The sequence below is a fragment of the Phocoena sinus genome, chromosome 10 (genome assembly GCF_008692025.1).
Source record: "Phocoena sinus isolate mPhoSin1 chromosome 10, mPhoSin1.pri, whole genome shotgun sequence".
NCBI lineage: Eukaryota > Metazoa > Chordata > Mammalia > Artiodactyla > Phocoenidae > Phocoena > Phocoena sinus.
Window position 1 is genome coordinate 30046526 of NC_045772.1, and position 24605 is coordinate 30071130.

Consider the following 24605-nt stretch of genomic DNA (forward strand, 5'->3'; position numbering starts at 1 on the left):
GGAGAAATTAATATATAAGAATACAATTGCATTTAAATGTTTTCAGGCAACATGTACTTTTTCGAGTTTTTGCTATTTCTCAGGTACCGTTATAGTTTTTAGGGATATAGTAGTGAACAAAAGAGTTTCTTCCATATCAGAAATTTCCAATTGGAAGCACAGTCATTAAACAAATATATACGTAAATATGCACTGTGTGAAACAGTGGTAAGTGCTATGAAGAAAAAATTAAGGCTAATTAAGAGAAATAGGAAGTGCCAGAGGTGAGAGGAAGTAGCTATTTTAACTCGGGTAGTTAGGGTAGACATCATTGATAAGGTGACACTGAGTAGAGCTCTGAAGGACTCTAGGAGTGGGCCATGTAGATATCTGGAGGAAGAGGATTTCAGAGAACAGTAAGTTCAAAGCAGCAGAAGCAAGAGGATTATGGGAATGTTGACAGGTCACCAACTAGGCCATTGTGGCTGAAGAAAAGAGAGTAAGTGAAGAAGGGTAGATGAGTTGGATGGGTAGTCAGGACCACAACATGGTCAAGGCCTTATAGGCCAATGAAAAGACTTTGAGTTTTACTCTAAGTGATATGTGAAAACATTGGAAGATTTTGAGTGAAATCACGGCATCATCTGAGTTAGGATTTAAAAGGATTACTCTGATCCCTGTGAGAATATAAGAGGCAAGGACAGAAACAGGGAAACTGGTTAAGAAGAAGATGAATCAATATTTATCAGACTATGTTAGTGCCTTGAACCAAGATCCTAGCCAAGGAGAGAAAGATGAGGTCATATCCTTGATATAATATAAGGTAGAGTTGTTGGAATTTACTGATGAATTAGATATGGGGTTAGGAAAAAAGAATAGATGAAAGGATGGCTTCTGTGTTTTTGGTCTGAACATCTAAAGTTTTGGGAAGTGCACATATGCATTGGAGAGATGGCTTGAAGTTTAATTATGGATATCTTAAGTGTAAAAAAAAAATTGGCAAATCAATACAAATATACACTAGATAACATAAAACCCAAAAGGAGACAACTCAGTGTCAAAAAAAAAAAAAAAAAAAAAAGGAATCCAAGAAGGGCTTCCAGAGGAGATGACAACCAAACAAAATGACGACTCTAAGTAGGAGTTAGCCACAAATTTAGGAAAGGCATTACAGGGAGAGGAGTAGAGAAGTATAGGATTTGACCTTGAATAGAATATATTAGTCTATGAACTTGGAGAACAAAATGTGAGCATGTATACCATTGTAAATTAATGTATTGTTATATATGGAGGGAGGTTTGAAATTTAAAGGAATCTAATCATATCTTGATTGAAAGAGGAAGCAGATATTCGTCTTCAAGTGAGTAAGCAGGTATTAAGCAGAGGGCTTGAAGAAAGTATTGCAGCCTTGTGATGGGGAAAGTAGATGCCAAAGTTAGATGAAAGAATTGAAGTGCCAGCTAAATTTGATTGTTGTGTACGTATACTTCTGCAATTGAAGAAATGATGTATGAAGGTTAACAGTAAAAATAACCAATAACATAAATAAAAACCAATGTGCGGGGGACTTCCCTGGGGGCACAGTGGTTAAGAATCTGCTTGCCAATGAAGGAGACATGGGTTTGAGCCCCGGTCCAGGAAGATTCCCCATGTCGTGGAGCAACTAAACCCGTGAGCCACAACTACTGAAGCCTGCACGCCTAGAGCCCATGCTCTACAACAAAGAGAAGGCACCACAATGAGAAGCATACTACCGCAACAAAGAGTAGCCCTTGCTTGCCACAACTAGAGGAAGCCCACACGCAGCAACGAAGACCCGACACAGCCAAAAATAAATAAATAAATAAATTTATTTAAAAAAAAAACAATGTGGGGGTAAAAAATGTAAAGACTATCATCATACCATTTTGCTTTTTAAACTTTACCTAATAGAACTCACAACCTGGACACAGCTCATCTTTGCAACTGAAATGATATTTTAAAAAGTGTTAAGTAGAAATCATCTATTTTTTTCTTAAAATTTGCTTTGATAAAACCATCTCTTTGAATCCCAAATATAAGACAGCTGTCTCATACTTGTCACCATCATCCAAATCCTCATCAAGAACAACTTTAGTAAGTATATAATATATGTGATATAGCAGAGAGAAGAGAAATTAGAATATGTGGTTCTGTCATAAAAATATGTTTTCTAAGGTCTATTATAACTTCTTTTAGCAAGTATCTAATCAAAGTAATGATTGCTTTTCTCCGAAGCGTCTTTATGTGGAGTTCAGTTTTGTTGCAAATATTGTTTTGTGCTTTTTCCAAGTAACTGTCTATAATTATCCTCCACTGAATTAGCGAAACCAAAGGAAACTATTTTATTTGGTCTTCTGGTTTAATGGGTCTTTTTTTTTTTTTTTTTGCCTTTTTATGTGAAAGAGAGCTTTTCTAGGTGCCAAATAAACTCAATTGGGAGGCTCCAGTGATTTGTCATTCTGAAGATATTACAGGAAAATGCCTGAGGTTCCTTTTAATCTCTCTCTCATCCCTCTGGGTGATCATCCTTAATGTCATCAATCTGGGGTTTATCTCTTGGATAACGCTACTCATATTTTTTGTCCTTCAGATTTCCAGTTTCTGTCCTTTTAATCTACATGATTCAGAATTTGGCAATCATAGATGAATAATATGTCAGCAAAATCAACCATTTAGACCAATATCATTTTTACAGATTTTTCATACATAAATTATAATTGCTTCCTGATTAAGAAATCTTGAGAAATGAACATTGTAGTTAATGTCATCAAGTGAACTGACATACATCAATGATTAATAAAATAATACATTATGCTCACATTGACACTTTCCTATTACCTAATGGTTGTTTTGTTTATTTAACTATTATCTTTAGATGCCTTTGGAACATCAACATGTTACTAAAAATAATTACACTTGAGAGTAAAATTCCAACAGGATAAAATTTTGGCAAAGGCTTAGAAAACAGCTAAATTAAACAGAGCATTTAAAATTCAAAACAAAAATGGTGATATTAGAACAGTTCACTCATTAGCCAACTGCTGATGCACTGTGATCACATACATGTGGAAGCCCAACAAACTGCATACCTACGGGCTTACAAAGATACTGTTAGTTATATATTGATCATTTCACCTAACCTAGTATTAGCTATAAACTGACAATTCTGGCACTACTCACTAAGGAAAATGCCCAGTTGGTGTATATTATTAAAGATTTTTGATTATTTTATGTCTATAATATCTTCCAAACTCTCAAATTTTGTAGTATAGCAGTGTTATTACTCTAGGTTACAACTATCAGAGGCCTTGGACTATTTTCAAAAATCTATTTTAGAGAAATGTTACAAAGAGTTTTTAAAAACTCTTAGGGAAGAGAATGTCATCAAGCTTTAATGAGTACTGAGCTATCTCTGGTTGGAACAATTTAGGGCATAGCCAGATGTTAACTGTGTTAATAACTTATACTCTATAAAACCACAATGTTTTCTATCCAGCACTTTCATATACATCATCTCATTTTATATTCATGAAAACTGTGAAATAAGGTGGCAATGTTAGTCTTCTTTAGGAGATTAAAAAAAGTCCTCAAGGCACATAAAGTAACTTGCCCAAAGTTAAGCAGTAAATGAATACTTAGAAGCCAAGTATTCGGAAAAGATCATGCACCAAATAATAAGAGATATCAAATGAGAACACAGGTCCCCTGACCCCAGGTATAATGTATGATCTAAGACAAGAGGTTACAGTTAAACATTCACTGAGCTTATCACTATAGTTCACAATGTCTAATAAAGTTTGGAGATAAAATAGTGATGAAAACAAAATTTGCACCAGAAGAGACAGAATTAATTAAATAATTACATTAACAAATGTCAATTTACAACCTGATCCAAGTGTTAAGAAGGAAAGGAATAGGATTCTTTGAGAAATGTAAAGAAGGCTTCTGCATTGATAGAGGCAGAGAAGCTATTGAAGACGACTTATCCTGATACCTGTACAACAGAACACCAAAATGAAGGTGAGATGGATGGTAGGCAGAAGAATTTATTCCAGAGGGGAAATAATATGTGTGAATGCCCTGGGAAAGGAAAGAACATAGATGATTTGAGGAACTGAAAGTCCAGGATGGCTGAAGTACAGGAAAAAGAGGAAGAAAGACTTGAGATGAATCTGAAGAAGTAGAGCCCACACATGCAGAGTCTTGATGGCAATGTGAAAGATTTAAATCTTTCTCCATGGGGTAACATGAAGCCATTGTGGACTAGTAAAAATTGGCCAATGGATGTATGAAATGATGTGTATTTTATAAAGGTAATTCAGGCTTTAGTGTAGAGAAAAAACATAACAAGACCTAGCATGGATTTGGGAGATCATTTAACAGGCTAGTCTACTTATCTATGTGAGATATGATAGAGACTGAGACAGAGATGGCTTTGATGGCAATAAAGAAAAGTGGAGGGGAGACTTTCAAGATGGTGGAGTAAGATGTAGAGATCATCTTCCTCCCCACAAATACATCAGAAATACATGAATATGTGGAACAACTCCTACAGAACACCTACTGAACACTGGCAGAAGACCTCAGACTTCCCAAAAGGCAAGAAACTGCCCATGTACCTGAGTAGGGCAAAAGAAAAAAGACAAAACAGAGAAAAAGAAAAAGAATAGGGACAGAACCTGCACCTTGGGGAGGGAGTTGTGAAAGAGGAAAATTTTCCACACACGAGGAAACCCCTTCATTGGCGGAGCCGGGGGGTGGTGGTGGGGAAGCTTCAGAGCCACGGAGGAGAGCCAGGAACAGGGGTGCAGAGGGCAAAGTGGAGAGATTCCCACACAGAGGATTGGTGCCGACCAGTACTGACCAGCCCAAGAGGCTTGTCGGCTCACCCATCATGGTGAGTGGAGGCTGGGAGCTGAGGCTCTGGCTTCAGAGGTCAGATCCCAGGGAGAGGACTGGGGTTGGCTATGTGAACACAGCCTGAAGAGGGCTAGTGCACCACAGCTAGCCAGGAGGGAGTCCGGGAAAAAGTCTGGAACTGTCTAAGAGGCAAGAGACGATTGTTTCAAGGTGCATGAGTAGAGGGGATCCAGATCAGCGGAGAAACCAGAGACAGGCATGAAATGCTAAGACTGCTGCTGCAGCCACTAAGAAGCCTGTGTGCAAGCACAGGTCACTATCCACACCTCCCCTCCTGGGAGCCTGTGCAGCCTGCCACTGCCAGGGTCCTGTGATCCAGGGACAACTTCACTGGGAGAACACATGGCATGCCTCAGGCTGTTGCAACATCACAACAGCCTCTGCTGCAGCAGGCTCACCCTGCATTCCTACTCCTCCCTCCTCCCACCCAGCCTGAGTGAGCCAGAGCCCCCTTACCAGCTGCTACTTTAACCCTATCCTGTCTGAGAGAAGAACAGATGCCCTCAGGTGACCTACATGCAGAGGCAGGGCCAAATCCAAAGATGAACACCAGGAGCCTTGCGAACAAAGAAGAGAAAGGGAAGTTTCTCCCAGCAGCCTCAGGAGCAGCAGATTGAATCTCCATAATCAACCTGATGTACCCTGAATCTCTGGAATACCTGAATAGATAACAAATCATCCCAAAATTGAGGTGGTGGACTTTGGGAGCAACTGTACACTTGGGGTTTGCTTTCTGCATCTAATTTGTTTCTACTTTTATGTTTATCCTAGATTAGTATTGAGAGTTTATTATCATTGGTAGATATATTTATTGATTTGGTTGCTCTCTTCCTTTATTTTTATATATATAGAGATACATATATTTTTTTCTTTTTGTGAGTGTGCATGAGTATGCTTCTTTGTGTGAGTTTGTATAGCTTTGCTTTTACCATTTGCGCTAGGGTTCTGTCTGTCCGTTTTATTTATTTATTTTCTTTCTTTATTTTCTTTAGTATAGCTTTTAGTGCTTGTTATCATTGGTGGATTTGTTTTTTGGTTTGGTTGCTCTCTTCTTTCTTTTTTTTATTAGTTTTCAATTTTTAATTTTTAATAATTTCTTATTTGAATAACTTTATTTTATTTATTTATTTTTCTTTCTTTCTTTCTTTTTTTCTCCATTTCTTCTGAGCCGTGTGGCTGAGAGGGTCTTGGTGCTCTGGGCAGGTGTCAGGCCTGTGCCTCTGAAGTGGGAAAGCTGAGTTCAGGACACTGGTCCACCAGAGACCTCCCAGCTCAATGTAATAACAAACGGTGAAATCTCTCCCAGAGATCTCCATATAAACACTAAGACCCAGCTCCACTCAATGACCAGCAAGCTACAGTGCTGGACAACCCATGCCAAACAGCTTGTAAGACAGGAACACAACCCCACCCATTAGCAGAGAGGCTGCCTAAAATCATAATAAGGTCACAGACACCCCAAAACAGACCACTGGATGCTGTCCTGCCCACCAGAAAGACAAGATCCAACCTCATTCAACAGAACACAGGCACTCGTCCCTTCCACCAGGAAGCCTACACAACCCACTGAACCAACCTTACCCACTGGGGGGAAACACCAAAAACAACAGCAACTACGAACCTACAGACTGTGAAAAGGAGACCACAAACACAGCAAGTTAAGCAAAATGAGAAGACAGAGAAACACAGAGATGAAGGAGCAAGGCAAAAACCCACCAGACCAAACAAATGAAGAAGAAATAGGCAGTCTACCTGAAAAAGAATTCAGAACAATGAGAGTAAAGATAAGCCAAATTCTTGGAAATAGAATGGAGAAAATACAAGAAACGTTTAACAAGGACCTAGAAGAACTAAAGAGCAAACAAACAACGAAGAACAGCACAATAAATGAAATTAAAAATTCTCCAGAAGGAATCAATAGCAGAATAAATAAGGCAGAAGAACGTATAAGTGACCGGGAAGCTAAAATAGTGGAAGTAACTACTGCAGAGCAGATACAGAAAAGAGAATGAAAAGAACTGAGGACAGTCTCAGAGACCTCTGGGAAAACATTAAATGCACCAACATTCGAATTACAGGGGTCCCAGAAGTAGAACAGAAAAAGAAAGGGACTGAGAAAATATTTGAAGAGATTATAGTTGAAATTTTCCCTAATATGGGAAAGGAAATAGTCACTCAAGTCGAGGAAGTGCACAGACCCCCTACAGGATAAATCCAAGGAGAAACACGCCAAGACACATAGTAATTAAATTATCAAATATTAAATAGAAAAGGAATATTAAAAGCAGCAAGGGAAACAAAGCAAATAATATACAAGGGAATCCCCATAAAGTTAACAGCTGACCTTTCAGCAGAAACTCTGCAAGCCAGAAGGGAGTGGCAGGACATATTTAAAGTGATGAAAGGGAAAAACCTATAACCAAGATTACTATACCCAGCAAGGAACTCATTCAGATTTGACAGAGAAATTAAAATCTTTACAGACAAACAAATCTAAGAGTATTCAGCACCACCAAAGCAGCTTTACAGCAAATGCTAAAGGAACTTCTCCAGGCAGGAAACACAAGAGAAGGAAAAGCCCTACAATAACAAACTCAACACAATTAAGAAAATGGTAATAGGAACACATATATTGATAGCTGCCTTAAATGTAAATGGATTAAATGCTCCAACCAAAACACATGGACTGGCTGAATGAATACCAAAACAAGACCCATATATATGCTGTCCACAAGAGACCCACTGCCGACCTAGGGACACATACAGACCTAAAGTGAGGGAATGTAAAAAGATACTCCATGCAAATGGAAATCAAAAGAAAGCTGGAGTAACAATTCTCCAATCAGACAAAATAGACTTTAAAACAAAGACTATTACAGGAGACAAACTAGGACACTATGTAATGGTCAAGGGATCAATCCAAGAAGATATAACTATTGTAAATATTTATGCACCCAGCATAGGAGCATCTCAATACATAAGGCAAATGCTAACAACCATAAAAGGGGAAATCGACAGTAATACATTCATAGAAGGGGACTTTAACACTGCACTTTCACCAATGGACAAATCATCCAAAATGAAAATAAATAAGGAAACACAAGCTTTACATGATACATTAAACAAGATGGACTTAATTGATATTTACAGGACATTCCATCCAAAAACAACAGAATACACTTTCTTCTCAAGTGCTTCTGGAATATTCTCCAGGATAGATTACATCCTGGGTCACAAATCAAGCTTCGGTAAATTTAAGAAAACTCAAATCATATCAAGCATCTTTTCTGACCAAAATTCTGTGAGATTAGAAATCAATTACAGGGAAAAGAACATATAAAACACAAACACATGGAGGCTAAACAATACACTATTAAATAACCAAGAGATCACTGAAGAAATCAAAGAGGAAATCAAAAAATACCTACAAACAAATGAAAATACGACAATCCAAAATGTACGGGATGCAGCAAAGGCAGTTCTAAGAGGGAAGTTTATAGCAATTCAATCGTACCTTAAGAAACAAGAAACATTTCAAATAAACAACCTAAGCTTACACCTAAATCAATTAGAGAAAGAACAAAAAAACACCAAAGTTAGCAGAAGGAAACAAATCATAAAGAGCAGATCAGAAATAAATGAAAAAGAAATGAAGCAAAGATCAATAAACTAAATGCTGGTTCTTTGAGAAAATAAACGAAATTGATAAACCATTAGCCAGATTCATCAGGAAAAAGAGGGAGAAGACTCAAATCAACAGAATTAGAGGTGAAAAAGGAGAAATAACAACTGACACTACAGAAATACAAAGGATCATGAGAGATTACTACAAGCAACTCTATGTCAATAAAATGTACAATCTGGAAGAAATGGACAAATTCTTAGAAAAGCACAACATTCCAAGACTAAACCAGGAAGAAATAGAAAATATAAACAGGCCAATCACAAGCACTGAAATAGAAACTGTGATTAAAAATCTTCCAACAAACAAAAAGTCCAGGACCAGATGGCATCGAAGGCAAATTCTATCAAACATTTAGAGAAGAGCTAACACCTATCCCTCTCAAACTCTTCCAAAATATAGCATAGGGAGGAACACTCCCAAACTCATTCTACGAGGTTATCATCACCCTGACACCAAAACCAGACAAAGAAGTCAAAAAGAAAGAAAACTACAGGCCAATATCACTGATGAACACAGGTGCAAAAATCCTTAACAAAATACTAGCAAACAGAATCCAAAAGCACATTAAAAGGATCATACACCATGATCAAGTGGAGTTTATCCCAGGAATGTAAGGATTCTCAATATATGCAAATCAATCAATGTGATAAACCATATTAAAAAATAGAAGGATAAAAATCATATGATATTCTCAATAGCTGCAGGAAAAGCTTTTGACAAAATTCAACACCCATTTATGATAAAAACTGTCCAGAAAGTAGGCATAGAGAGAACTTACCTCAACATAATAAAGGCCATATATGCCAAACCCACAGCCAACATCATTTTCAATGGTGAAAAACTGAAACCATTTCCACTAAGATCAGGAACAGGACAGGGTTGTTCACTTTCACCACTATTATTCAGCACAGTTTTGGAATTTTAGCCACAACAATCAGAGAAGAAAAAGAAATAAAAGGAATCCAAATCAGAAAAGAAGTAAAACTGTCACTGTTTGCAGATGACATGATACTATACATAGAGAATCCTAAAGATGCTCCAGAAAACTACTAGAGCTTCAATGAACTTGGTAAATTAGCAGTATACAAAATTAATGCACATGAGGTATCACCTCACATCAGTCAGAATGGCCATAATGAAAAATTCTACAAACAATACATGCTGGAGAGGGTGTGGAGAAAAGGAACCGTCTTGCACTGTTGGTAGGAATATAAATTGATACAGCCACTATGGAGAACATTATGGAGGTTCCTGAAAAAACTACAAAAGAACTACCACACAACCCAGCAATCCCATTACTGGGCATATACGCTGAGAAAACCAAAATTCAAAAAGACTCATGTACCACAATGTTCATTGCAGCTCTATTTACAATAGCCAGGACATGGAAACAACCTAAGTGTCCATAGACAGAGGAATGGATAAAGATGTGACACATATATACAATGGAATATTACTCAGCCTTAAAAAGAAACAAAGTTGGGTTATTTGTAGTGAGGTGGATGGACCTACAGTCTGTCATACAGGGTGAAGTAAGTCAGAAAGAGAAAAATAAATACCATATGCTAACACATGTATATGTTATATGTGTTAAATCTAAAATTAAAAAAAGGTTATGAAGAACCTAGCTGGAGGACAGAAATAAAGACTGAGACGTAGAGAACAGACTTGAGGAGGCGGCGGGGGGGAAGAGTAAGCTGGGACAAAGTGAGAGAGTGGTATGGACTTATATATACTACCAAAAATAAAGTGGATAGCTAGTGGGAAGCAGCCGCATAGCACAGGAAGATCAGCTCAGTGCTTTGTGACCACCTAGAGGGGTGGCATAGGGAGGGTAGGAGGGAGATGCAAGAGGGAAGAGACATGGGGATATATGTATATGTATAGCTGATTCACTTTGTTATAAAGCAGAAAATAACACCACTGTAAAGGAACTATACTCCAAAAAAGGTGTTAAAATAAATAAATAAATAAACAAAATTAAGGCACAGAAATCTCTTGCATTCCTATACACTAATGATGAAAAAATCTGAAAGAGAAATTAAAGAAACACTCCAATTTACCACTACAACAAAAAGAAGAAAATACCTAGGAACAAACCTACCTAAGGAGACAGAAGACCTGTATGCACAAAACTATAACACACTGATGTAAGAAATTAAAGATGTTACAAACAGATGGAGAAATATACCATGTTCTTGGATTGTAAGAATCAACAAGGTGAAAATGAGTCTACTACTCAAAGCAATCTACAGATTCACTGCAATCCCTATCAAACTACCAAAGGCATTTTTCACAGAACTAGAACAAAAACTCTCACAATTTTTATGGAAACACAAAAGACCCTCAATAGCCAAAGCAATCTTGAGAAAGAAAAATGGAGCTGGAGGAATCAGGCTCCCAGAGTCCAGACTATACTAAAAATCTACAGTAATCAAGACAATATGGTACTGGCATAAAAACAGAAACATAGATCAGTGGAACAGGATAGAAAGCCCAGAGGTAAACGCACGCACATATGCTCACCTTATTTTCGATAAAGAAGGCAAGAATATACAATGGAGAAAAGACAGCCTCTTCAATAAGTGGTGCTGGGAAAACTGGACAGCTACATGGAAAAGAATGAAATTAGAACACTCCCTAACACCATACACAAAAATAAACTCAAAATGGATTAAAGACCTAAATGTAAGTCCAGATACTATAAAACTTTTAGAGGAAAACATAAGTAGAACAATCTATAACATAAATCACAACAAGATCCTTTTTGACCCACCTCTTAGAGAAATGGAAATAAAAACAAAAATAAACAAATGGGACCTAATGAAACTTAAAAGCTTTCGCACAGCAAAGGAAACCATAAAGAAGACCTAAGGAGCTCCCTCAGAGTGGGAGAAAATATTTTCAAATGAAGGAACTGACAAGGATTAATCTCAAAAACTGACAAGCAGCTCATACAGCTCAATATAAAAGAAAAACAAACAACCCAATCAAAAAATGGGCAGAAGACCAAAATAGGCATTTCTCCAAAGAGGATATACAGATTGCCAACAAACACACAAAAGGATGCTCAACATCACTAATCATCAGAGAAATGCAAATGTGAACTACAATGAGGTATCACCTCACACCAGTCAGAATGGCCATCATAAAAAAATCTACGAAGAATTCATGCTGGAGAGGGTGTAGAGAAAAGGGAACCCTCTTGCACTGTTGTTGGGAATGTAAATTGATATAGCCACTATGGAAAACAGTATGAAGCTTCCTTAAAAAGCTAAAAATAGAACTACCATAAGACCCAGCAATCCCACTACTGGGCATATACCCAGAGAAAACCATAATTCAAAAAGAGTCATGTACCACAGTGTTCACTGCAGCTCCATTTACAATACCCAGGACATAGAAGCAACCTAAGTGTCCATTGACAGATGAACAGATAAAGAAGATGTGGCACATATATACAATGGACTATTTCTCAGCCATAAAAAGAAACGAAACTGAGTTATTTGTAGTGAGGTGGATGGACCTAGAGTCTGTCATACAGAGTGAAGTAAGTCAGAAAGAGAAAAACAAATACTGTACGCTAATACATATATACAGAATCAAAAAAAAAAATGGTTCTGAAGTACCTAGGTGAAGGACAGGAATAAAGACGCAGACATAGAGAATGGAATTGAGGACACGGGGAGGGGGAATGGTAAGCTGGGACGAAGTGAGAGAGTGACATGGACATATATACACTACCACATGTAAAATCAATAGCTAGTGGGAAGCAGCCACATAGCACAGGGAGATCAGCTTGGTGCTTTGTGACCTCCTAGAGGGGTGGGATAGGGAGGGTGGAAGGGAGACGCAAGAGGGAGGAGATATGGGGATATATGTTATATGTATGGGTGATTCACTTTGTTATAAAGCAGAAACTAACACACCATTGTAGAGCAATTATACTCCAATAAAGATGTTAAAAATAAATAAATTTTAAAAAATAAATAAAATGTATACAGTAAAAAAATAAGAAAATAGGACATATTTAAGATTTTGCTAATTTTTTTTTTTTTTGCTGTACGCAGGCCTCTCACTCTTGTGGCCTCTCCTGTTGCGGAGCACAGGCTCCGGACGCGCAGGCTCAGCGGCCATGGCTCACGCGCCCAGCCGCTCCGCGGCATGTGGGATCCTCCCAGATCGGGGCACGAACCCGCGTCCCCTGAATCATCAGGCGGACTCTCAACCACTGCGCCACCAGGGAAGCCCAGATTTTGCTAATTTAAAAAAAAAATTATTGTTGATATGACTTGGTAATGCACTGGATATGTAAGTGAGAAATAAGGAGGTACCAAAGTAAGTCTGAGGGTTTTTTCTACCCTGTAGATAGTAGATAGAAGTGATTAGATGAATACAACCCTTCAGCTGCATATATGTATTTCTGAGAGGAATCAAACTAGCTGGGCAAAGCACAGTAGTAGCTAACGTTCATATAGTTCTTACTATGTGTAAGCACTAATCCAAAAGCTTTATTATTCCTTTAGTTCTACCAACAATTTTAGAGAGTTGGTACTATTATACCCATTTTACAAATGAAGAAACTGAGGTTTAGAAATTTGAATAACTTGCTCAAGGACACGCAGTTAATAAGAGATGGAGCTGGAATTTGAAATCAAGAAGTCAGCTCCAGAGTAAGTTCTCTGAACCACCACATACATTGCCTTTGTACAGTAACCTCATTTTCAGAATCATTTATCCCCACTGTCGATTCCTGATGTCACCTGTGGAAGTAGATGAGCACCATTCTTCCAATGAAACAGGGCATTCTATTCTAAAAGAATGTATTGATGTCAAAGTAGAAAGTAGATTTACCCAAGCTCTGTGTTAGGCCTAATGAATATGACAGAATAAATAGCCATGTATTTTCTAGTATAGATAAACTTCTTACATATTGATTTACTGCCATTAGTCTACATCAAGAAATTCAATTTAAGTCACTTTGGTTATCCTAGTTTCCCTGACATTTAAAGAAAATTCTAAACTTCAATGAGCTCAAATCTTCAATGATAGCTTCGTAGTAACAGTTTCAAATTGCATTTGCTGAGCATCAGACAATATCCTACATTCTTCTCGCTGTGTATCTTAGGTCTGGTTGGTATATATCAATCTGCATTTTTAGTGGAAGGTACTGTATGATAACCAAAAGGCAAGGGACTCATCTGCTTTTGATAAACTCTCTATAGAGAACTATAAATAAAACCTATAAAATCTAGGACAGGAAAAAAATTGATATCTTAATTTAGGGTTTGAATTATAAAAGTATTTTGGAGGATTCATTTCCTCTTCTTCTCTTTCTCCCTCTCCCTCCCCCTCTTCCAATTCCTCTTCCTCCTTCTTCTTCTTTGATATTCTTAAGCTTTAGGTTAGAGGAAAAAAAAATAAACTTTCTTTTTTCAGCATGACCACACATTTATCCTCCAGGAAGTGGCAATGTCCTGTTTTTATCACTGTCAAAAATAAATGTTCTGATTCAAGAAGAAAAACCTGTATTATACAAAAGCAATATGTGACTGAGGATCACCATACAGAGAGCTATGAATATTTCTTTGTGAATGAAAAATTAGCCATTTTTTCCAATGCAAAGTCTGAGTTTCAATAGGAAATTCTTACCCCTTTTTCATCAACAAAGAAAAATTTTACAAAACTTCTTCTAAAATCTATTTTGAAAAATGTAATAGCACTTGTTGCTTTGTAACCTACTAGGTGCCAAGTGCTTTTAATATAAAAGCATTTAAATATAAAAGTGATTTAAATATACTGTAACAGTTAATCCTCAGAATATATTATTATTCTTTACTTTTAATAATGAAACAATTAAAGCTCAAGAAAAGCCAAGTATCTAGTACACAGACAGAAAGAGATGGAACTAGAAATCAAAAGCAGTGCCCAAACTGTCTATGAAACCATTTCCTGTATGATTATACTATAAGATGAGGGAGTCAAAAATTGTCCATATGTATTCATTTCTAACATGCTTTTCTACACTTTCACAGTTTTGAAACTATTGAACAGTTTTAAAATTAAGATGTATTGGATTATTGATCTCAAAAGAAATTTCACAGTCACCAAGTTTAGAGGTAACATGACTTTCAGGTCGTTGCCTGTGCATGAAATTGGCTATGTGTCATGTCTATCAATTCAGTTAAATTATTTGTACTATGGAATGACATAAGATTGTAATTTAACCTAAAATTGTAATTTAACTAGCAATTAAAATGTCTTTCAAAAGATTGCATTAAGATGCAGCTTTAAAATGAGAAGTTACTGGGTTCACAAAGATTGCCTGCCACACTCCAGGAAAAGCAATTAAAGACAATCGAAATTTCCAAAACTATGAGTAGATTATAGAAGTTCAAATCGAAGAAGCGACTGGCATGCATCATGAAAAGCTACTACTGATGCACTGAATATCTATCTGCCAAAAGCTGACTTCAAAGAGGAACTGTCTGCAAACGTACCTAATCCAATTAAAGAAAATAAAAGTATAAATTTATCAAATATGACAAAGAGGTGGATCTTAGGTTTTCTTTAACATGACTTGAAAGTATAGCTACTCCTGTGAATTTGCTAGAGAAGGATATGAGCATATAATTAAGGGCTCAAATGTATGAGATAGACCTTTCAGTACGGAAAGCTGAGTAAACATAACGGGTGAATGTATAAACAAAGAACTTGAGAGCCAAGAAACCCTTCTGAAAGTTTGCCTTTAGTGATCTAAAGGTTTGCCTCTGGTTTCCTATGAGACAATTTGACTTTGTAAATAGGAACTTGATTTTTGACAACCTTATTGTTGTCAAAATTTATTTTTAAGAGAAGACTGTCTCTTATGTGACTGACTTTCAGAACTCAGTAACTTTCATAAAGGATTATAACTCAATAACCTTCACTGAATCTGCCATGCCCAGAGCTTAGTGTTTCTTCCTTTACCTTAAACCTGTGATCTAGGAGAAGAATACAAATAGCAAAACTAAGACAATGTCTTTTTCTGTCTCTTACTTCTCCATAAGAAGGAGTGTTTTGAAAAGGGTTTTGGTATATGGCAAATGGGTCACAAATTCAATCAAGTACTTTTAGGTACCAAATAAGCACACAAATGAGCACAATGAATAGATGTTAGACAAAAGGGAATGATGGGCATTATGTGGAATGGGACTATGTAAAGGGAGTTGGTGCTACTCAGTATCACACAATTATTTTTAGGTCCAAGATTGGGACCCAGTGATGACACATTTTCTGTTTGATTGCTTATTTGTTTTTCCTCAATATTCCAAAGAATTTAGCAAACTTTTTATGTTAAATATCCTGATCTTTTGTTGGCTCAACTAAACAAACAAACAAACAAACAAAAATACTCTCCATGCCATTAAAAAGCATACCTACTAGCCAAGGATGGGACTTCTTCTGCCATTTAGTGACATATGGTATAGAATCTTGGGGTAAAATTCTACAGTTCATGAGTTTTCAGGAAGCAAAGGGAAGATGACACTTCTAAGATGCAGAATTGGGGGACTGGGCACAAAGAGAAATTCTGCATATCTCAAACTTCAGTTTAGGGTTTGGAGTGTCCTGAGACTTGGAGGAGGATCATGTCAATATTATCAGGAGAAGAGACAAGTGAAGGAGTCAAGAGAAGAGCCTAGAGTAGACCTAGAAATGCAGGGTCAGGTGTTTGGGGAGAAAGCCTATATAGCCGTTGAAAAAGCCTCCAAAGGCAATGAGTAAAATGCTATCTTTAATATCTGGGACAAAACAAAGTAAAGAACATTAGTCATCTTCAATATTAAACTTCCATAATTTTCTACAAATCCAGAGTTTAGAAAAGTCTTCTGGATTGTACATAAAATTGTGTCAGGCAGAACTGCTAAATAGAGAAAGGCATCACTAATTGCATTGATTGGGATTCCCCCATCCCAACCTAATGCACATTTATGAAAATGTATCATTATGCTGGGTAATTTGCCAATTAGATTAAGTAGGCTTGGCATGCTGCCTTTGAGGAGACAGTAAACCCTGAAGTTTACTTAATCTTATCTCGCCTCCATAATTCCCTTAGAGAAAACCATACTTGATTCTATTCTATTTAGAGTAATTTATCCTCTTCCTGAAGAGTTCCCTATCTTCACTGACTTAATACTCCCCTGATACACCTTTGAAAACAAACAATAAATATATCAATTCCATGTGGCTCTGATTCCTCTTACTACCTCATGCTGCATTCAGATCAACTTATTGTTTAATATCATTTATAACAATAAAAAGAGCATTTTGATGATTTCCAGATGTTAGTAACATTTAAAAACGAAGTTGATTCAAACACCAGGATTACAGACACTAGAAATAAAGCTAATTCCCACAAAGCTACAATAAATATCCTTTATTCTGTTTTCTAAAATAAAAAATTTTAATTATAAAAGAAATGCTCGCTAAATCATAAAGTATTAAAATTGCACTTAACTATAGGAAGTAGAAAATGAAAGTCCCCTTAAGTTTCTTTCTCTTCATAGACTCCTGCAACCCCACCCCTCATGTCTAGGTAACTATTATTAACACGTTGGTATATCTCCTTCAAGGATATGTGGGTTTTTTTCTTAGCATACATTACATACAGGTAGATGATAAGCAGGTCAGTAGATTGATGAAACAATAGGTTGATGTCTGTAAATTAAAATTGCATCACCTCCTACATACTGTTTCTTTATTTTCACCTTAATACCACTGACATAGACATTCTCTTTCCAATTACTGAAGTTTGCATAGTATTCTATTATATGGATGACGCATAATTGGTTTAATCAATTCAATATTGATAGAAAAATATTTTTTCCCATCAAAATGGGAGATGAAAGGAAAGTCCAATTGAATTTGAAATCTCAATTTAAAAAATCTACATTAAGATTACAGTAATTTTTTAAAGAACTTTGTTTTTTAAACTGTTTTTATACTCTCAGTTGAAATGTTGGATGGTTCTAATAGGATGGTGCCTTGAAATGTCTAAGTGTTCAGTAATGCAGATTTATTTGTCATAAAAGGCTTATTTCCTTGGTATAAATTAAGAAGTATATTTTCCTTTGTTTAACTTTTCTCAAATATTTATTATCGGGCTTCCCTGGTGGCGCAGTGGTTGAGAGTCCGCCTGCCGACGCAGGGGACAAGGGTTCGTGCCCTGGTTCGGGAAGATCCCACATGCCGCGGAGTGGCTGCGCCCGTGAGCCATGGCCGCTGAGCCTGCTGCTCCGCAACGGGAGAGGCCACAACAGCGGGAGGCCCGCGTACCCAAAAAAAAAAAAAAAAAAAAAATATTTATTATCAAATTCAACAAGAATCTATATAAAATAAAAAACAATAAGCGAATATTTGATCCCAGATAAGAAAAAAATTGATATTAACACTGAGTATCTTGGCTGAGAAGTGATTTATGAAATAATAATGGCTGTTCTCAAACTATTATGGTGGGAAACCAGAAAGGGAAGCAGATAATTATAATCTTAAAGTTAACCCTGTTTTATTAATTTTCTATGATAATTTAAGATTATTTTGGGGAGAAGAAAAGCACAGTGCTCCTTTTTTTTAAATTAATTTTTGTTAGAGCTTATTATTCTCGTACTGAAATTCAAAAACATTTAAAAAAAACTCAAGTCTGCTTTTAAAATTATTATCAGGGTTTAGATTACTTAGCTTCATTCTTTGCATTTGAATGTGTTCCACTCATTTGGTTTGGTTTGTAATATCTGTAAATGATCATCATATGGGGAAAGAGTGTTTAAAAAAAAAAAACTTTCTTGAAACATGGTGGATTTAGCATTCAATGTCTGCTGATCTGAGTTTTAACACCTTTAAATTTAATTGACAGGAGATCTTCAACATGGTGGAGGAGTAAGACATGGAGATTGCCTTCTTCCCCACAAATACATCAGAAATACATCTACATGTGGAACAACTCCTACAGAACACCTACTGAATGCTGGCAGAAGACCTCAGACTTCCCAAAAGGCAAGAAACTCCCCACGTACCTGGGTAGGGCAAAAGAAAAAAGAAAAAACAGAGACAAAAGAATAGAGACAGGAACTGCACCTTAGGGAGGGAGCCATGAAGGAGGAAAAGTTTCCACACACTAAGAAGCGCCTTCACTGGTGGAGACAGGGGGATGGTGGGGGGGGAAGCTTCGGAGCCACGGAGGAGAGCACAGCAACAGAGGTGCAGAGGGCAAAGCGGAGAGATTCCCTCACAGAATATCGGTGCCAACCAGCACTCACCAGCCTGAGAGACTTGTCTGCTCACCCGCTGGGACAGGTGGGGGCTGGGAGCTGAGGTTCAGGCTTCAGAGGTCAGATCCCAGGGAGAGGACTGGGGTTGGCTGCATGAACACAGTCTGAAGGGGGCTAGTACGCCACAGCTAGCTGGGAGGGAGTCCTGGAAAACATCCGGACCTGCCTAAGAGGCAAGAGACCATTGTTTAGGGGTGCGCAAGGAGAGGGGATTCAGAGCAGTGCCTAAAGGAGCTCCAGAAACAGGCGTGAGCCGTGGCTATCAGTGTGGACACCAGGGATGGCCATGAAATGCTAAGGCTGCTGCTGCAGCCACCAAAAAGTCTGTGTGCAAGCACAGGTCACTATCCCCACCTCCCCTACTGGGAGCCTGTGCAGCCCGCCACTGCCAGGGTCCTGTGATACAGGGACAATTTCACCAGGATAACACACAGCATGCCTGAGGCTGTTGCAACATCATGCGGGACTCTACCTCAGCAGGCTTGCCCCGCATTCCATATCCCTCCCTACCCACCCACCCCACTATGGCCTGAGTGAGCCAGAGCCCCCTTATCAGATGCTACTTTAACACCATCCATCCTGTCTGAGCACAGAACAGATGCCCTCAGGTGACCTACATGCAGAGGCAGGGCCAAATCTAAAGCTGAACTCCAGAAGCTGTGGAAACAAAGAAGAGACAGGAAAATTTCTCCCAGCAGCATCAGCAGTGGATTAAATCTCCACAATCAACTTGATGTACCCTGCATCTCTGGAATACCTAAATAGACAATGAATCATCCCAAAATTGAGGAAGTGGACTTTGGAGCAACTGTAGATTTGGGAGCCATGTGGCTGACAGGGTCTTGGTGCTCCAGCCTTGGGTCAGGCCTGTGCCTCTGAGGTGGGAGAGCCAAATTCAGTACATGGGCCAAACAGAGACCTCCTGGCTCCATGTAATATCAAACAGCGAAAGCTCTCCCAGAGATCTCCATCTCAACGCTAAGACTCAGTTCCATCCAATGACCAGCAAGCTATAGTGCTGGACACCCTATGTCAAACAACTAACAAGACAGGAACACAACCCCACCCATTAGCAGAGAGGCTGCCTAAAATCATAATAAGGTCACAGACACCCCAAAACACACCACAGGATGCAGTCCTCCCCACCAGAAAGATAAAATAAAGCCACATTCACAAGAAGACAGGAACAAGTCCCCTCCACCAGGAAGCCAACACAATCCACTGAAACAACCTTACCCACTGGGGCAGACACCAAAAACAATGGGAACTACAAACCTGCAGCTTGCAAAAGGAAGTCCCCAAACACAGTAAGTTAAGCAAAATGAGAATACAGAGAACACATAACAGATGAAAGAGCAAGGTAAAAACCCACCAACCAAACAAATGAAGAGGAAATAGGCAGTCTACCTGAAAAAGAATTCAGAGTAATGATAGTAAAGATGATCCAAAATGTTGGAAATAGAATGAAAAAAATACAAGAAATGTTTGACAAGGACCTAGAAGAGCTAAAGAGCAAACAAACAATGATGACGAACACAATAAATGAAATTAAAAATTCTCTAGAAGGAATCAATAGCAGAATAACTGAGGCAGAAGAATGGATAAGTGACCTGGAAGATAAAATAGTGGAAATAACTACCACAGAGCAGAATAAAGAAAAGAGAATGAAAAGAATTGAGGACATTCTCAGAGACCTCTGGGACAACATTAAACACATCAACATTCAAATTATAGGGGTCCCAGATGAAGAACAGAAAAAGAAACGGACTGAGAAAATATTTGAAGAGATATAGTTGAAAACATGCCTAATATGGGAAAGGAAATAGTCAATAAAGTCTAGGAAGCACAGACAGTCCCATACAGAATAAATCCAAGGAGAAACACATCAAGACACACATTAATCAAACTATCAAAAATTAAATACAAAGAAAAATATTAAAAGCAGCAAAGGAAAAGCAACAAATAATGTACAAGGGAGTCCCCATAAGGTTAACAGCTGACCTTTCAGCAGAAACTCTGCAAGCCAGATGGCAGTAGCAGGACATATTAAAAGTGATGAAAGGGAAAAACCTACAACCAAGATTACTCTACTGAGCAAAGATCTTATTCAGATTCGACGGAGAAATGAAAATCTTTACAGACAAGCAAAAGCTAAAAGAATTCAGCACCACCAAACCAGACTTACAGCAAATGCTAAAGGAACTTCCCTAGGCAGGAAAAACAAGAGAAGGAAAAGACCTACAATAACAAACCCAAAACAATTAATAAAATTGTAATAGGAACATACATATCGATAATTACCTTAAATGTAAATGGATTAAATGCTCCAACCAAAAGACATAGACTGCCTGAATGGATACCAAAACAAGACCCATTTATATGCTGTCTACAAGAGACACACTTTAGACCTAGGGACACACACAGATTGAATGTGAGGGGAAGGAAAAACATATTCCATGCAAATGGAAATCAAAAGAAAGCTGGAGTAGCAATTCTCATATCAGATAAAATAGACTTTAAAATAAAGACTATTGCAAGAGACAAAGAAGGACACTACATAATGATCAAGGGGTCAATCCAAGAAGAAGATATAACAATTGTAAATATTTATGCACCCAACACAGGAGCACCTCAATACATAAGACAACTGCTAACAGCTATAAAAGAGGAAATCGACAGTAACACAATAATAGTGGGGGACTTTAATACCTCACTTACACCAATGGACAGATCATCCAACATGAAAATAAATAAGGAAACAGAAGCTTTAAATGAAACAACAGACCAGATAGATTTAATTAATATTTATAGCACATTCCATCCAAAAACAGCAGATTACACTTTCTGCTCAAGTGCTCATGGAACATTCTCCTGGATAGATCACATCTTGGGTCACAAATCAAGCCTCAGTAAATTTAAGAAAATTGAAATCATATCAAGCATCTTTTCTAACCACAACACTATGAGATTAGAAATGAATTACAGGGAAAGAAACGTAAAAAACACAAACACATGGAGGCTAAACAATACGGTGCTAAATAACCAAGAGATCACTGAAGAAATCAAAGAGGAAATCAAAAAATACCTAGAGACAAATGACAACGAAACACGACAATCTAAAACCTATGGGATGCAGCAAAAGCAGTTATAAGAGCGAAGCTTATAGCTATACAAGCCTACCTCAAGAAACAAGAAAAATCTCAAATAAACAATCTAACCTTACACCAAAAGGAACTAGAGAAAGAAGAAAACAAAATCCAAAGTTAGCAGAAGGAAAGAAATCATAAAGATCAGAGCAGAAATAAATGAAATAGAAACAAAGAAAACAATAGCAAAGATCATTAAAACTAAAAGCTGGTTCTTTGAGCAGATAAACAAAATTGATAAACCATTAGTCAGACTCATCAAGAAAAAGAGGACAACCTGGAAGAAGTGGACAAATTCTTAGAAAGGTATAACCTTCCAAGACTGAACCAGGAAGAAATAGAAATTATGAACAGACCAATCACAAGTAATGAAATTGAAACTGTGCTTAAACATCTTCCGACAAACAAAAGTCCAGGACCAGATGGCTTCACAGGTGAATTCTATCAAACATTTAGAAAAGAGCTAACACCAATCCTTCTCAAATGCTTCCAAAAAACTGCAGAGGAAGGAACACTCCCAAACTAATTCTATGAGGCCACCATCACCCTGATAAGAAAACGAGACACAGATACTACAAAAAATGAGAATTACAGACCAATATCACTGATGAATATAGATGCAAAAATCCTCAACAAAATACTAGCAAACAGAAAAATACTAGCAAACATTAAAAGGATCATACACCATGATCAAGTAGGATTTATCCCAGGGATGCAAGGATGCTTCAATATATGCAAATCAAACAATGTGATACACCATATTAACAAATTGAAGAACAAAAACCATATGCTCATCTGAATAGATGAAGAAAAATCTTTTGAAGAAATTCAACACCCATTTATGATTAAAAACTCTCCAAAAAGTGGGCATAGAGGGAACCTACCTCAACATCATAAAGGCCGTATATGACAAACCCACAGCCAACATCATTCTCAGCAGTGAAAAACTGAAAGCATTTCCTCTAAGATAAGGAACAAGACAAGGATGTCCAGTGTCACCACTATTATTGAACATAGTTTTGGAAGTCCTAGCCATGGCAATCAGAGAAGAAAAAGAAATAAAAGGAATACAAATTGGAAAAGAAATAAAACTGTCACTATTTGCAGGTGACATGATACTATACATAGAAAATCCTAAAGATGCTACCAGAAAACTACTAGAGCTAATCAATGAATTTGGTAAAGTTGCAGTATACAAAATTAATGCACAGAAATCTCTTGCATTCTTATACACTATTGATGAAAAATCTGAAAGAGAAATTAAGGAAACACTCCCATTTACCACTGCAACAAAAAGAATAAAATACCTAGGAATAAACCTATCTAGGGAGAAAAAAGACCTGTATGAAGAAAACTATAAGACACTGATGAAAGAAATTAAAGATGATACCAACAGATGGAGAGATATACCATATTCTTGGATTGGAAGAATACTGTGAAAATGACTACACTACCCAAAGCAACTGCAGATTCAATGCAATCCCTATCAAATTAGCAATGGCATTTTTTATGGAACTAGAACAAAAATCTTAAAATTTGTGTGGAGACACAAAAGAGCCCGAATAGCCAAAGCAGCCTTGAGGGAAAAAAACGGAGCTGGAGGAGTCAGACTTCCTGACTTCAGACCATACTACAAAGCTACAGTAATCAAGAGAATATGGTATTGGCACAAAAACAGAAACATAGATCAATGGAATAGGATAGAAAGCCCAGAGATAAACCCAGGCACCTGTGGTCAACTAATCTATGACAGAGGAGGCAAGGATATACAATGGAGAAAAGACAGACTGTTCAATAAGTGGTGCTGGGAAAACTAGACAGCTACATGTAAAAGAATGAAATTTGAACACTGCCTAACACCATACTCAAAAATAAATTCAAAATGCATTAGAGACCTAAATGTAAGACAGGACGCTATAAAACTCTTCGAGGGAAACATAGGAGGAACATTCTTTGTCATAAATCACAGCAAGATCTTTTTTGATCCACCTCCTAAATTAATGGAAAGAAAAACAAAAATAAACAAATGGCACCTAATGAAACTTAAAAGGTTTTTCACAGCAAAGGAAACCATAAAGAAGACACAAAGACAACCCTAAGAATGGGAGAAAATATTTGCAAACGAATCAACGGACAGAGGATTAATCTCCAAAATATATAAACAGCTCATGCAGCTCAATATTAAAAAAACAAACAACCCAATCCAAAAATGGGCAGAAGACCTAAATAGACATTTCTCCAAGGAAGACATATAGATGACCAAAAAGCCCATGTAAAGCTGCTCAACATCACTAATTAGAGCAATGCAAATCAAAACTACAATGAGGTATCACCTCACTCCAGTTAGAATGGGCATCATCAGAAAATTTACAAACAACAAATGCTGGAGTGGGTGTGTAGAAAAGGGCATCCTCTTGCACTGTTGGTGGGAATGTACATTGATATAGCCACTATGGAAAACAGTATGGAGGTTCCTTAAACAGCTAAAAATAGAGTTATCATATGATCCAGCAGTCCCACTACTGGGCATATACCCAGAGAAAATCA